The sequence below is a fragment of the Anomaloglossus baeobatrachus genome, chromosome 1 (assembly GCF_048569485.1).
Source record: "Anomaloglossus baeobatrachus isolate aAnoBae1 chromosome 1, aAnoBae1.hap1, whole genome shotgun sequence".
Taxonomy (NCBI): Eukaryota; Metazoa; Chordata; class Amphibia; order Anura; family Aromobatidae; genus Anomaloglossus; species Anomaloglossus baeobatrachus.
This window is the reverse complement of record NC_134353.1, coordinates 753,553,267-753,570,420: the sequence shown is the minus strand read 5'-3', so window position 1 is coordinate 753,570,420 and position 17,154 is coordinate 753,553,267.

Sequence of the window (17,154 nt, the reverse complement as noted above, 5' to 3'; positions counted from 1 at the left end):
TTCTAGCAAGAGTCCAAGCTTCCTTGCACTTTTACTCCCCTCCTCCCTTGGTCTTAATAAATTTTCATTTTTAATAGGGGTTAAAAGTCCTTTGGCACTGGGGTCTGTGGACTCTGAAGATGACCCTTTGTAGCCCAGCTACTCTGGAGAGAGGCTGTTTGCTGGAGCTGTGGTTCAGAGCTGGTTAAGGCTACTTTCACACTTGCTTTGGACGGCTTCCGTTGCGATCCGCAGCCTTGAGGAATTACGGTAACCGTTGCAGGAAACCGTTTTATTCCTCATAGACTTCTATTAGCTGTGGATAGCAATGGATGGTCTTGCGTTGCATCCGCTGCACGATGCAGCGTTGTTACTTTGCCGCTGCGTTGGGTGGAAGGAGCGCTGCATGTAGTGTTTTTTGTGTTAAAATAGCACACCTTGACGGATTCCATTGGAATCCGCCATGGTGTCTAATGATTGTCTGTGGTGGAGGATTCCGACGCTATGCGCATTTTGTCTATAAGATATGTCTATAAAATATGGGTTTTTTTCTTCATCTTAAATTATTCATTATTGCTTACTCCATAATGATATTTTTGCATAATGCTGTAATTGTGCTGTTTTCTCTTTGGTCCTTCTGTGAAATTCCTCTGTGAATATAATATTGCATTTCTATATTTTTTTTCTATATGCTTTAATAACCAGTGTTAAATTATATTCTAAAATATTCCTTTATTACTCTATGATACAGAATTAATGTAATTAATACACTGTGATTCTCCTCACATATACTGCAGCTTTTACCTAAGTAAAATTGGCTAAGTGCATTGTTTTCCCTAACACGCATGCGCTACTCAAGGTTTCCCCCCCCCCAGCATCTAATACGTAGTTACGGATCGCACTTCAGTGTGTAGGCGCAATCAATCTGACATGCAACTGTGAACACAACAGTGCGCAGTCGCGATCAATCTGACACGCAATTGCGAACACCATGTGCATCTATTATTCCATGTGACCATCTAGCCCATCCCCTTGCTCCAACAAATGGCGCCGACTAGAGTCACGCTACCCACGTGACATTAGGTAATCACGTGACCACGTCACCACGCTCCCTCCCTCCCACCATATGAGCGGGCTATTTAAACCTGTGACAGTCCAATAGATGCACACTCTGACAGATCAGCTGGGACACTGGCGCGGGAGCGCTTACACCACATTTTGAAATAGGTAATAATCTGTTTTCTCTGAATGCAAGAGTAATTATAACACACTGCATATTTCTTTTATTACTTGATAATAATATAAGTTACCTTATCAGGATGTTTGCTATTACATGAATGCATTGCTATGTTTATAAATTGATCTGTACAGTTCTATGTATATATATATATTTTGTATATTATTTTGCAATTTACACTCTACAGGGAGTACATTAACACATATCATATGATTTTATTTTCAGCGATATTTTTGATAAAGACCACTTGGGTCGAAACGTTGTTGTCGCTAATCCCCTTGCCCTCTACTGTCCACCAACTGTCTATTTGAATAAATTCACGATTTGCATGAAAATTTTCTGGAGAGTGCAGTGAACTTACTATATACTACAAGGAAATCCTTATCCCATCTACCGGCACCCCGTGAAACACTGGTTGTGTGCACACTAATCTTTTATTGCTATGCGCTAAGTGGCGGAATCTGCTGACGGATTTCGTCAAGTTCTACTACGCATGCTCAGCATGTCCAGCAGAACGATCAAAATCATTTAAAATCCCTCCTGGTCTCTCTATCCCCCCCCTCTCATACTCACCGATCATGGGCGCGACACTGCACAGTTGTCACAAAGCTCCGGTGGCTTTTCCTCTTTTGAAAATTCCGGCCGCTCATTATTTCAATTAGTATTCACTGCTTCCCCCACCACCGGTGCCTATGATTGGTTGCAGTCAGACCCGCCCCCACGCTGAGTGACAGCTGTCTCACTGCAACCAATCACAGCTGCCAGTGGGTGGGTCTATATCGTGCAGTACAATAAATAAATAATTTAAAAAACCGACATGCGGTCCCCCCAATTTTGATACCAGCCAAGGTAAAGCCACACGGCTGAAGGCTGGTATTCTCAGGATGGGGAGCCCCATGTTATGGGGAGCCCCCCAGCCTAAAAATATCAGCCAGCAGCCGCCCGGAATTGAGGCATCCATTAGATGCGACCAGGGCCGGCCTTAGCCTGAATGGCGCCCTGTGCAAAACTGCCCTTTGGTGCCCCCCCTACTGATTTTTTACCCAGTTTCCCAGGAAACAAAACGAGGACAGGAGGCCAATATTTTTTTTATACCCTAAGAAAATTGATATCTTCAAATGTACAATAAATTACAAACTTGTGCTGGAGAATCTGCACCTCAAATCCATCATGTCTGATCTCGCTTTTTTAGAGGACTTCCAATTTCAACCATTTATGCCATATCCATGGATATTACACCCCAGCTCCGACTCCACCCCTCAAGCCCTCCACACTCGCACCATTCTTGGAAAAACATGTGTGTGTGTGTATGTATATATATATATATATATATATTTATTAGCTGTACTACCCGGCTTCGCCCGGGTTAATAACTGTTAAGAAAATAGAGAGTGTATTGACAAAAATTTATTCTGCACACATAAACCACAAAACAATTGGATAGAAATGTACTTATTAAAAGGCAAAAACTAAGCTAATAGAAGCATTTCACAACATATATTTCAACACCACAGATATTCCACACAGATTTAACTAAATTGGCCAAGTAATGTGCTCCATCTGCCCCTCTCTCTCTGTTTCTTTCCCCATCTGTCTCTTTCTAGGTCTGTCTCTTTCCCAGGTCTGTCTCTTTCCCCGTCTGTCTCCCCGTCTCTTTGTCTGTGTCTTTTCCTGTCTGTCTCTTTCCCTGTCTATCTCTTTCCTTGTCTGTCTCTATCAAGGTCTGTGTCTTTCCCCATATATCTTTGTCTGTCTCTCTGGCTGTCTCCTCCTTCCCTGTTTGCCTGTCTCTGTCTCTTTCCAGCTCTGTCTCTTTCCAGGTCTGTCTCTTTCCCCGTCTGTCTCTTTCCCCGTCTGTCTCTTTCCCCGTCTGTCTCTATCTCTCTGTCTCTCTCTATCCGTCTCCCCACCGACATCTTATTACCTCACATATAAGCTTCTTATACTAACAATGTCTTATGTTCCTATAGCAACCAATCACAGCTCCTACTAATAACCTGTAGTTCCAGGCTCCATTTACTTTAATTGGAGAGTAACTGTAAAGTACGGGGTTAAATTTTCCTGTCAAAACATAGTCTACGACGTTCCCTGGGTCACATGAGGTGTCTGCAAAATTTCGTGATTGTAAATGCAACGGTGCGGATACACTTTTCGTTTCACTTTTTCCCCATTATTTAGATAGGGGCAAAATTGATTGGTAAATTGGAACTCATGGGATTAAAATTTCGCCTCACAACATAGCCTATGACACTCTCGGGGTCCAGACGTGTGAGTGTGCAAAATTTTGTGGCTGTAGCTGTAAAGGTGCAGATGCCAATCCCGGACATACATACAGCTTTATATATATATATATATATACACACACACACACACACACACACACACACACACACACACACACACGCACACACACACACAGTCATGGCCAAAAGTGTTAGCACCTTTAAAGTTGTTGCAGAAAATAAAGCATTTCCCTTAGAAGCTTAATGATACACCCCCTAAACTTCCCCTCTCCATAATATATTCTCTACACCGACCCTTTCCATAATCTCTCTCCCACACTGCCCCTATTTATAATATTCCCCCACACACTGTCCCTCAATGTACCCCCACACGATATCCCTGTGTATAATATCCCCACACACTGCCCCTCTGTATAATATCCTCCCACCCCCACTGCTCCTCTGTATACTATCCTCCCACCCCCACTGCTCCTCTGTATAATATCCTCCCACATCCACTGCTCCTCTGTATAATATCCTCCCACACACTGCTCCTCTGTATAATATCTCCCCACACACTGCTCCTCTGTATAATATCTCCCCACACAATGCTCCTCTGTATAATATCCTCCCACACCCACTGCTCCTCTGTATAATATCCTCCCACCCCCACTGCTCCTCTGTATAATATCCTCCCACATCCACTGCTCCTCTGTATAATATCCTCCCACACACTGCTCCTCTGTATAATATCTCCCCACACACTGCTCCTCTGTATAATATCTTCCCACACACTGCTCCTCTGTGTAATATCTCCCCACAAACACTGCTCCTCAATATATCCCCCTCCACACACTGCTCCTCTGTATAATGTCCCCACACGTACACTGCTCCTCTGTAAATACCAACACACACTGCCCATTTGTATAATATACCACAGACTGCTCCTCTGTGTAGCATCCTACAAACACACTGCCCCTCTATATATCTCCCATACACTGCAACTCTGTATAATATACACACACACAATGACCCTCTGTGTAATATCCCTCATGTACGCTGACCCTTTGTACACTATCACCCACACAAGCTGCCCCTCTTTATATAAATCCTCACACACAAAATGCTCCTCTGTATATCACTCTACACACACTACCCCTCTGTATACTATCCCCCCGCACACATGCCTCTCTGTATAATATCCTCCTGGTATATATGTCCAAATCCTGGTATATATGTCTGCATTCTGGGCCCTTCCTGGTATGCATGTCCCCATCCTGGTTTATTGTTCTTTTCCTTACATAAATGTCCTTTTCCAGGTATATATGTCCCCATCCAGGGACCCTCCTGGTATGCATGTCCCCAACCCAGTTTATTTGTCCCTATCCTGGTATATATGTCCAATCCTGGGCACCTGGTATGTATATTCCACTCCTGGTTTCTGTTCCTTTCTTGGTATATATGTCCTCCTCCTGGTATATATGTTCCCATCATGGTTTATTTGTCCTTTTCCCAGCATATATATCCCCATTCTAGGCTCCTCCTGATGTATATATATTCCCCTCCTGGGCACATTCTGGTATATATGTCCCAATCCTGGTTCTTGTCGTTTTTTGTTACCTTCCTGGTATATATCTCCTCCTTCTTGTGTATATGTGCCTTTCCTGGGTCTCTTCTCGTTTATTTGTCTATTGCAAAAGGAAAAAAAAAATAAATAAATAAAAAAAAAAATGTAATCACCCTCTCCGGCTCCCACGTCCTGCAGCATCCTCACTGAGCCGCGATGCATTTCAGCTGTATGTGTGCCCGCCACACATCCAGCTAAAGCAAGGCAGGGGCTACAGTCAGTGCCCCCCCACCACCCGCGGCTAGAGTCAGTGGCCCCCCCGCCCCTTCCCACGGCTGGAGTCAGCGGGTCCCCCACCCCCCCGGAAATCTTCAGCTCATAGAGCCCCTACCTCTCCCTGCCATATGCCGCGCGCTTGCCAGCTCCGCATTGCCCACAGCACTGTGATGAGGTGCAGAGTGATGACCTCATCCCATTGGGCTGCGGGATGACACACCACCTTTCTGCTCTGCTCCATTCACAGTGCCTCCCCCACCACATGGCTAATTTGCATGCGATGCCCTAGAAGGACTTCGCACGCACCTTAGTCATGTGCTGACTGCAGTTGTGGCTGGAGCGACACCGCCGGGCCCCTCTGCTGCAGCTGTGACTGGGGCTCGGTGAACATGATGGGCCCGGCTGGCCAGGGGCTACATAAAGCTAAGTAATTAACCAGCGGCGGTTACAGTAAAAACGCAATGCTGGGACCGGAGGAGCCAGGATATTTACGACTTCTTACCTCTCTGCTGCACCCCCCTGAAGCATGGCCGTTGGCACCCTGTGTGACCGCACAAGTTGCACATGCCTAAAGCCGGCCATGGTTGCGACAGTCCCGGGAGTCTACTCGGCTCATCCCAAATTGCCCTGGTGCAGTGGCAATCGAGGTAATAAGAAGTTAGTGGCAGCTATGGGCTGCCACTAATAAGTCCTAGGTTAATCATGGCAGGCATCTATGAGACACATTCCATGATTAACCGGTAAGTTAAAGTGAATAAACACATACACCCGAAAAAAATCCTTTATTTGGAATAATAAAAAAACAAAAACATCCTCTTTCACCACTTTATTAAAATCCCCAAATACCCCTCCAGGTCCGGCGTAATCCACGAGGTCCTGCGACGGATCCAGCTCTGCTGCATGAAGCTGACAAGAGCGTCAGTAGAACACCGCCGCTCCTGTGAGCTCCATGCAGCAACTGAAGGGAGTCGCGCTGTCAGCAGGGACGTCACTGAGGTAATGCCGGTGTGTGCGCGGTGATGATGGGTGCGGTAGTGTCGAGATGTGTGCGGTGATGATGAGGGCTGTAGTGCCGAGGTGTGTGTGGTGATGATGTGGGCAGTAGTGTCGGGATGTGTGCGGTGAAGATGAGGGCTGTAGTGTCGGGATGTGTGCGGTGAAGATGAGGGCTGTAGTGTTGGGATGTGTGCGGTGAAGATGAGGGCTCCCTCTCGGCTAAAGTAAACTTAACGCAACACGTTATTTCACTGGAATCCATTGCCTTTATTATCACACTTTTTGGAAGGCATCCGTCACATGCGTTACACAACGCATTGTGACGGATGCCGTTCAACGCAAGTGTGAAAGTAACCTTATATGCTTGAATGCAACTTAGATTAGAAAGATTTCAGGGTATCTGCCCCCACTTCTCTTAGGCAGCTCTGCCCCCATAACCACTCCCCCTGTCAGCTACTTCCAGCCCCTCTGCTCTCTCCTGTAACTCACAGACATTCACTGCTTTCTTCTGCGGCAGGGAGGATGGGGGGGCGCGGGGACTGTGTGAGACGTCACTGAAAACTATGGCTGCCTCTGGAAGCACTTCCGGTCCTCTTCCCTGTCACCTCCTGTGATTCTCCTTCTGGACGTTAGTGTCCGGTTTTTCTCCCCTCTCTTACCAGGTCCCGGGTGCTTTCCGTTTGCAGTGGCACAGCTACAGGGGGGAGCAGGGAGGATGGGCAGCGTTCCTCTGTGCAGCTCAGCCCACAGCCTGCAGCCTGGTGCTTGGTGTCAGAGCACTCCTTTCTTTGCGGTGCAGCGTACACCTGTCACCTCCGGAGTATCTGGAGAGCCGGGCCCGATGTGCGCCCCTTGTCCTGGCCTTATCCCCGCAGCCTTGAGATGTTAGGATGGGCCTGGATAACGTTTTTGGCCTAGGCTGCTGCAGGAGCTCATGATAAAAGCGGCTACCTCATAGCTCCGCCTCCCGGAAGTCCTCACACCCCCTTTTCTTAAAATATATCCACAAGCTCGGACAAAACAAAAGGGTACTGTATTAGTGGAGACAGAAAAGATAACTGTATTCAGGCAATTATTCCTGCAGAATTCACTTCATTTAACTAGCTCTCTGAATTGCCAGTCCACCACTGGATTACGCATAATTAACCTGTTAAGGCCCTTTACGGTAGAGGTATGGAGACCTTCCAAGACATAAGAAAGGAGCTCCTTATGATGACTCCCTATGCACAGATTTACATTATATACCACTTGGGTAAAACTTTCCTGACTGACAGGCACAGAATCAATGGTGAATATGGGGATGGACCTAGCCAGCGTATTACAGGACAGGCCATGAGTTTGTGCAAACTGAGAATTCACCATATTGGCTCCTGCCCCACTATCCAATAGGACAGACATGATCTCAGTTTTAATGCATGTGACAACCTCAGCAGGTAAAATAAACTGAGACACACATGCAGAGAAAATATATACCCCCAGGTTGTAATGCTCCACACAACCTGGGGTCAGAAGTTTTCCAATGACTTTCTTTGCATAGAACGCAGACCCCGATAAACTGACCCTTATGACCTTAGAAAAGCCACATCCCTTTCCTGCGGACCCGCAAGGGATCCAGACAGAGGAAGCCCGCCAAACTGCATGGGTTAATCAGAGCTTATGGTAACGACTTAAGCCTTAAAGGTACCATCACACATAACGAGATCGCTAGCGAGATCGCAGCTGAGATGCAGTAGCGATTCCGTTAGCGATCTTGTTATGTGTGACACCTACCAGCGATCTAGTCGTTGCAGAATGGTCCAGGCCATATTCTTCAAAGGCGATGTCCTGCTGGGCAGGACACATCGCTGTGTTTGACACTGTGTGACAGGGTCACAGTGACTGCTGAGATCGTTATACAGGTCGCTACTGTGACCTGTATTGTTCCTGCATCGCTGGTAAGATCTGACTGTGTGACATCTCACCTGCGATCTCCCAGCGACTTACCTGTGATCCCTATCAGGTCGCATCGTTTTCGGGATCGCTGGTAAGTCGTTGTGTGTGACTGGGCCTTTAAGAAGCACTACAGGAGGAGGAGTCATCATAGGTCTTTCTCTGAGGCATCTATCGATACATATGGCCAGAGCCATGGCGGCCTCTAATGCTTCATATAACATATGTGTCCTTGAGCCTTTCTGAGAGACCCTGGCAAAAATGACTCCTAAGGGCTGGGTCATTCCACTTTGTGTCAGTGGCCCATCTCTGGATTTCAGAACAAAATTGCTCCACCTGCCGGTCTCTCTGCTGAAGCTTGCATAGCTGAGACTCAGCAAGAGAGACATGGTTATGGTTGTCATAAATGATGTCTAGGGCCACAAACCCCCCCCCCCCCAAAAAAAACCCCAAACAAACATCAACCAACGGAAACAACAGAAAGGCAGTCCAAAAAGAAAAGGCCCAAGATTGAGGGTCTCATGCCTAGAAGAGTGCGAGGGTAGCTAAAAATAAAGTTTGCAGGCTCCACGGAATACAAACAACTTATCCTGTCCAGTGGCGTACCGTCAATAGAGGCAGACCATGTCACTGCTATGGAGCCCGTGAGCTGGAGGGGCCCATAGCAGCAGCCAGCAGTGTGTGCGTTTTCACTTTCATGCATCATGCCCCTGGGGCCGTCACAAAGCAGCTCATTAAGACCGCTGGGTGTCGGCACTGTTTGTATAGCTGCAGGCTGGCCAACGGAGAGATGCAGACTCCCCCACACTGCACACAGTCGGTGCTGAAGAGGAGAGAGTGGTCAGGCAACTTCTTTCAGTTAGAGAGCTGTGAGAGATGCCATGAGGAGAACAACCAATCAGGAGAGGGCAGAGCTTGTTCAGTACAGCGTGGGAGAAACAAAGATAAACAGGAAAAGTGTAGGAGAAGCAGAGAAAAGAGAGAAGAGCAAGCAGAGAGCAGAAAATAAACAAAAAAAAAAAGGGAGAAGCAGAGAACAGAAGGAATAGAAAGAAAAAGCAGAGGACAGGAGGAGCAGCCAGGAGGCTTCCTAGGAAGTGCAGCAGGGAAGCCGGAGCCACTAACGATCTCTCACATCACATGAGCAGGTGAGTATTATAATGTCCAAATGTCTGGTTGTAACACTACAGAAAGAAATTGCCCCGTGCCGGGGTATCACTGTGTGTGTGTGTTGCCCCTGTGCTGTGCATGTGCTGCCCGTGCTGTGCCATGTGTGTGTGTGTGTTGCCCCTATGCTGTGCTGTGTGTGTGTTGCTCCTGTGCCATCACTGTGTGTGTGTTGCCCCTGTGCCATGTCATCACCATGTGTCTGTTGCCCCTGTGCGTGTGTTGCCCCTGTGCTCTGCCGTGTGTGTGTGTTGCCCCTGTGCTCTGCCGTGTGTGTGTGTTTTCCCCGTGCTGTGCCATCACTGTGTGTGTGTGTGTGTTGCCCCCGTGCTGTGCCATCACTGTGTGTGTGTTGCCCCCATGCTGTGCCATCACTGTGTGTGTGTGTTGCCCCCATGCTGTGCCATCACTGTTTGTGGGTGTGTGTTGCCCCCATGCTGTGCCATCACTGTGTGTGGGTGTGTGTTGCCCCTATGCTGTGCCATCACTGTGTGTGAGTGTGTTGCCCCCGTGCTGTGCCATCACTGTGTGTGGGTTTCCCCCCATTCTGTGCCATCACTGTGTGTGGGTTTCCCCCATGCTGTGCCATCACTGTGTGTGGGTTGCCCCCATGCTGTGCCATCACTGTGTGTGTGTGTTGCCCCCGTGCTGTGCCATCACTGTGTGTGTGTTGCCCCTGTGCTGTGCCATCACTGTGTGTGTGTTGCCCCTGTTCTGTGCCATCACTGTGTGTGTGTGCGTGTTGCCCCTGTGCTGTGCCATCACTGTGTGTGTGTGTGTATGTGTGTTGCCCCTGTGCTGTGCCATCACTGTGTGTGTGTGTGTTGCCCCTGTGCTGTGCCATCACTGTGTGTGTGTGTGTCCCTGTGCTGTGCCATCACTGTCTGTGTGTGTCCCTGTGCTGTGACATGTCAATTGTTTTTGCCATTTGGGTTTTGCACTGCAAAGCTGAGTTTTTGACCAAAGTTCTGCAACAAAAAGGCAGCATTTTGAACAGCATAGTGCGGACAAGAAACCCAAATTCCCATAGACTTTGCTTGAAAACCAGAACACAACCATTTTGGCATTAAACGCTGCAGTTGAAAAAGCAGCAAAAAAGTGTGACGCCCTGGGCAAGCCAGGGGTCACAGGTCACAACATCACATGCACCCCACATTCCCGGCAGGTACACCAAGGCTAACCTAAAATCCTTGTTGCCTTCCTCCAGGGGCTGATGTCCACACCAGGGGGTGGGCCAGGCGGTTGGCTCCGCCCACCAAGGAGTTCACAGCCCTGGAGGCGGGAAAACCAGGCAGTTGAAGTCAGACTAGGGTCTGAGAAGGAGTTCAAGCTAGGGGAGTGAAGGAGAAGGAAGTGGTAGAGGAGCTTGAGAGTAGTGACAGAAAAAGTAAGAGTTAAGAAAGTCTGAAGTTGGTCCGGGTGTGTGCCCCGGACTGAGACAGCAAGGTCAGCAGACGGCGGTGACAGTCTGCAGGGGGACTGCTTGGAGGTTGCCGGAAGGACCGCGGATGGGTGGTGACCCGGCGGTACTGGAGCGCTATACGAAGAACAGTCAGCACCAGGGCAGGGGCCTTTCGGATCCCGGCAAGGCTAGGAGTCGCCATAATTTGCCAAATCCATCAGTGAAGGGGACCTCTGTCTCCTAACAACCAAGTCCCGATTGAAGGCAACAGTCCGACCGTTAAGGGGAGACACCGCCACCGCCAAGGCACCAGTTTCCCAGGGCCAGCGCTTGCGGGCAAGAGAGGGGCTCCTCCGGCTCATGTCCAGGTCGGGGAGCGGGTAACCGGTGGGAACCCATCGCTACCAAAAAGACTTTACATAGGTGCAGGGAAGAGACCGTCACCGCTAACTGCAGGGAACATCAGCACCGTAACCGTCCGAGGGACCCGTCCAACCAGCCGTTTGTTTACCGAGAACTGTGTCGTGTTTACTGGCTGAGTGAGTACCTCCGTGCCGTGCGGCACAGCGCTGCCCCTACGCCCCTGCACCTCCACAGGCCCCATACCCGCCTGTCCACCATACCAACCCCATCACTGGGCCCCAGGACAACCAAACCCCCTACCCACGGAGGGGCAAATCAACAACTGGCTGCTCCATACCATCACTCCCGGGCTCCCCAGACAGAGCAGCGGTGGTGTCCACTTAATCACCACAACCGTGGGTGGCGTCACGGACAAAAAACTATCCCAACAACCAATCCCCTTTCACTCACGGGCGAGGAGCGCCGCTCGAGTCCCCGGGATCCGGCTCATCGCTTGAGCCACCGAGCAGCAGCAGCAGGCCGCAGCAGCCGCAGCGGCAGCCGGACCCGAGCAGTGGGAGAGCACGGCGTCCCCTCCTCCGCCCGTGACAACTTGGCGTCACGAACAGGATCTTACCGCTCTGCCGTTGGGTAGAGGTGCGCCTTGTGACCGCCAGAGGTGTCCGGCAGAAAAATTTCAGAAGCCGCCATCTTTGGCGCGAAGAGTTCCCGCTCGAGTGTCTTCTCGAGTAGCAGAGGCGCGAAAGTCAGAACCCCGCCCCGATAGAGGAGGGGCCGGAAAGAGGATAAGGGGGACGCAAATGGGGAAATGGCGGCGTCCTCGAATTGGAGCGCGGGAATACCCGCTACCGGGGCATCCAAGCTCTGGGGAAAAAGAGGAGGATTAGCCTTTGAAGACTGCAGCCCTGGTGAGCTCCCCGCCGGGACCGCTGAGTGGCTGGAGCGGGAGTTGGGTCGGTTCTGCTTGAAGGTGAGGGCACAGGGCCTGCAGAATTTGATGGACTGGAAGGCAGAGATGCGCAGAATGGTTGCCGTAGTGGGGGCCCGTGAGCAAGGGGCCGCTGCGGCCGTGCCGTGTCGCGATCAGTCCACCCAAACCCCAGAACCGGCCCTGATTGAGTGGGAGACGGACAGCAGCACCGCGACCGGGGGTCCGGAGAGAATGCCGCTGATGGAGGAAAAGGTCCCAAGTATGTTGCTTCCGCCGCCGTTCCTAACGGCTGTCAGTGGTTCGGGGTTGAATTGCCGATGGAAGGAGAACCCCATGTACCGTTCGGTCCCTGAGTGGGCCGACCCCCTGCGGTGGTAGCCGCCTCAAGGTCAGCGGAGGCCCGCTGCAGTTGTCCCCGTTGGGACCACCAGTTTAAAAAAGTTTTAAGTTTTGCAAAAGATGAAAATGTGTGATAACCGAAAAGTCACCTGATTCACCTGTGATTGAAACCGGCCGTTGCCGGCACCGTTGTCCCCGTGGGGACCCCTTAGCTGCATAGAGAACTTTCTATGGACAAGCCCGTGAACTTGCAGGGCAACCACAGACGCTAGTGGCTTGTAAATAAGTTGTGTTACCGTTACCATTTCCGCAATTGCCGCCTCCGGAGTGGCAGGTTGGAGGGAGGGCCCACAGCAGAGCAGGCTGGGGCCCAGCCACCACAGGAACCGGTGGCTACCCTCTGGAGGGGAAGGACAGATCCCGCTCGGGTAACTGGTTCAGGACTGGGGTCAAGGGGTGCTGCCTGGGTTTTAGGGGCAGCATCAGGGCCAGGTTGCTTGGGTGGGAGAGAGCGGAGACCGTAACCGTTAACCGTTTAAAACCATACCGTTTAAGAAATGTGCCTCCCGATGTGGGATGATGTTTTTCTACTTGTATATATGTTACCATTTTTCTTATCTTTGCAGAAAAACAAAAGGAAAATAAAACCGGTGTTGGACGGGCAGCCCGAGGACGGTCTGCGTTTTGCTAAGGGGGAATGTGACGCCCTGGGCAAGCCAGGGGTCACAGGTCACAACATCACATGCACCCCACATTCCCGGCAGGTACACCAAGGCTAACCTAAAATCCTTGTTGCCTTCCTCCAGGGGCTGATGTCCACACAAGGGGGTGGGCCAGGCGGTTGGCTCCGCCCACCGAGGAGTTCACAGCCCTGGAGGCGGGAAAACCAGGCAGTTGAAGTCAGACTAGGGTCTGAGAAGGAGTTCAAGCTAGGGGAGTGAAGGAGAAGGAAGTGGTAGAGGAGCTTGAGAGTAGTGACAGAAAAAGTAACAGTTAAGAAAGCCTGAAGTTGGTCCGGGTGTGTGCCCCTGACTGAGACAGCAAGGTCAGCAGACGGCGGTGACAGTCTGCAGGGGGACTGCTTGGAGGTTGCCGGAAGGACCGCGGACGGGTGGTGACCCGGCGGTACCGGAGCGCTATACGAAGAACAGTCAGCACCAGGGCAGGGGCCTTTCGGATCCCGGCAAGGCTAGGAGTCGCCATAATTTGCCAAATCCGTCAGTGAAGGGGACCTCTGTCTCCTAACAACCAAGTCCCGATTGAAGGCAACAGTCCGACCGTTAAGGGGAGACACCGCCACCGCCAAGGCACCAGTTTCCCAGGGCCAGCGCCTGCGGGCAAGAGAGGGGCTCCTCCGGCTCATGTCCAGGTCGGGGAGCGGGGAACCCATCGCTACCAAAAAGACTTTACATAGGTGCAGGGAAGAGACCGTCACCGCTAACTGCAGGGAACATCAGCACCGTAACCGTCCGAGGGACCCGTCCAACCAGCCATTTGTTTACCGAGAACTGTGTCGTGTTTACTGGCTGAGTGAGTACCTCCGTGCCGTGCGGCACAGCGCTGCCCCTGCGCCCCTGCACCTCCACAGGCCCCATACCCGCCTGTCCACCATACCAACCCCATCACTGGGCCCTGGGACCACCAAACCCCCTACCCACGGAGGGGAAAATCAACAACTGGCTGCTCCATACCATCACTCCCGGGCTCCCCAGACAGAGCAGCGGTGGTGTCCACTTAATCACCACAACCGTGGGTGGCGTCACGGACAATAAACTATCCCAACAACCAATCCCCTTTCACTCACGGGCGAGGAGCGCCGCTCGAGTCCCCGGGATCCGGCCCATCGCTCGAGCCACCGAGCAGCAGCAGGCCGCAGCAGCCGCGGCAGCCGGACCCGAGCAGTGGGAGAGCGCGGCGTCCCCTCCTCCGCCCGCGACAAAAGCAGGTAAAAAGCAACGTGCGGACATAGCCTAGGATTGAAGATTCTATCACTGGTGTCAGATGGTAAAACACATGACTTTTTATAGCGAATGGGAGTGGTCAAAAAGAACTGTAAAAGAAAGAACAGCCAGATAGGAAATAGTCTTTAACTCCTACAGCACGTTAAACTCGGTTCCCATTTATTCTCTGCTCTAGGCTGAGCACTTACTGTATATCGGGTTTCGATCTAAATCTAACAAATACATGATTCAGATTAAACCCCCGACATATCAAGTTACTAATGAGGGAGGCAGAGTTTCCCTGGAGTTACTCTTTTCAGTGTTAGGGCTGCTTCTCACTTGCGAGTTTCTCGCAGTAGAGTAATGCGAGAAAATCTCTCATTGGAATCGGACACATGTTAGTGAATGATTCAGCTCTCATCTGCGATTTTTTTTCTCAGTCCGAATCGGACTGAGAAAAAAATCGCAGCATGCTGCTTTTTTGCGAGTTTCTACTGCGAGTTTCTCCAATGCAAGTCTATGGGAGCATGTAAAAAATCGGATGTCACGGGATGGCACTCACACCATCCTAGTGACATCCGATTTTCTAAATACATTTCTCGCATGTTTCCTAAAACACTGGAAACGAGCGATGTCTCCCAATGTCTGTCAATCACTATTCTCTGTCAGTCGGTCTCTCCCTCTCGGTCTCTATTCTCTCTCTGTCGGTCCGTCACTATCTCTGTCCCTCTCTCACAGTCTGTCGGTCATTTACCCCTCCTCTCTCATACTCACCATTCTCCGATCCCCGGCGCGGTGCTGCACAGCATTCACACTGCTGCGGCGGCTTTTACTATTTTGAAAAAGCCGGCCGCTCATTAAACAATCTCGTATTCCCTGCTTTCCCCACCCACAGGCGCCTATGATTGGTTGCAGTGAGACACGCCCCCACGCTGAGTGACAGGTGTCTCACTGCACCCAATCACAGCAGCCGGTGGGCGGGTCTATACTGTGCAGTGAAATAAATAAATAAATAATTAAAAAAAATGGCGTGCGATCCCCCCCAATTTTAATACCAGCCAGATAAAGCCATACGGCTGAAGGCTGGTATTCTCAGGATGGGGAGCTCCACATTATGGGGAGCCCCCCAGCCTAACAATATCAGCCAGCAGCCGCCCGGAATTGCCACATCCATTAGATGCGACAAATTCCCTCATTACCAATTTAATAAGCCCCAAAAAGCCCTCCATATCCGGCGTAATCCACGGACCTCCAGCGTCGCTTCCAGCATGAAGGTGACAGGAGCTGCAGAAGACACCGCCGCTCCGGTCACCTCCACGCAGCAACTGAGGTGAGTAGCGCGATCGGCTGAGCTGTCACTGAGGTTACCCGCTGTCACTGTTGGAGGATCCAGCGGTGGCCGCGATTAACCTGGAGGTGACCGGAGCGGCGGTGTCTTCTGCAGCTCCTGTCACCTTCATGCTGGAAGCGACGCTGGAGGTCCGTGGATTACGCCGGATATGGAGGGCTTTTTGGGGCTTATTAAATTGGTAATGAGGGAATTTGTTTGTGTTTTTTATTTCTAATAAAGGATTTTTTCATTTGTGTGTGTGTGTTTATTTACTGTAACTTACAGATTAATCATGGAGGGTGTCTCATAGACGCCTGACATGATTAATCTAGGATTTAGTGGCAGCTATGGGCTGCCATTAACTCCTTATTACCCCGATTTGCCAATGCACCAGGGCAAATCGGGAAGAGCCGGGTACAGTCCCAGAACTGTCGCATATAATGTATGCGGCAATTCTGGGCGGCTGCTGGCTGATATTGTTAGGCTGGGGGGCTCCCCATAACGTGGAGCTTCCCATCCTGAGAATACCAGCCTTCAGCCGTATGGCTTTAGCTGGCTGGTATTAAAATTGGGGGGGCCGCACGCCATTTTTTTTAATTATTTATTTATTTCTTTCACTGCACAGTATAGACCCGCCACCGGCTGCTGTGATTGGCTGCAGTGAGACACCTGTCACTAAGCGTGGGGGCGTGTCTCACTGCAACCAATCATAGGCGCCTGTGGGCGGGGAAAGCAGGGAATACGAGATTGTTTAATGAGCGGCCGGCTTTTTCAAAATAGTAAAAGTAAAAGTGTGAACGCCGTGCAGCGCGGCGCCGGGGATCGGTGAGTATGAGAGAGGGCTGCTAACTTCAGTCACTCGGGGGATTAGTGGTCACCGGTGAGCCCTTCACTGGTGACCGCTAATCAGGACGCGGCACAGACAGAGCCGCAGCATGACAATGAAGTCGGGTGAAGTTCACCCAAGTTCATTCTGATTGTGCGGCTCTGTCTGTGTATGCTGTCATCTGCCATTCAGCTCTGCTACATGGCTGTCTGTGTCTGCTGTCAGCGGCCATGTAGCAGCGCTGAATGGCAGATGACATAGTAAAAAATACGCATTACACACGCATTACACACGCTAGTAAAATCATTAATTTATTCAGAAATAGCATCGCACTTGCGTTGCACTCGCACCTAACGTGAACTAAAATCAGCCGAGTTTTTTTCAGCCCAGTCGGACCGATTTTACTCGCATAGATGTGTTTCCAGCCTTAGGCCAGAATCACACTTGCTAGTGCCTCGCGTGTTTCTCGTGCGAGTCTCTCATGGAAGAACCCGGCATGGTCGCACAGTATGCATTCAGAAGCATCTGAGCTGCATAGAGATACATGCAACCGACCCGCTCCTGTCAGGGGAGTGTGCGGCCAAGCCGGGTTCTACCATGAGAGACTCGCGCGAGTTACACGCGAGGCACTAGCAAATGTGATTCTGGCC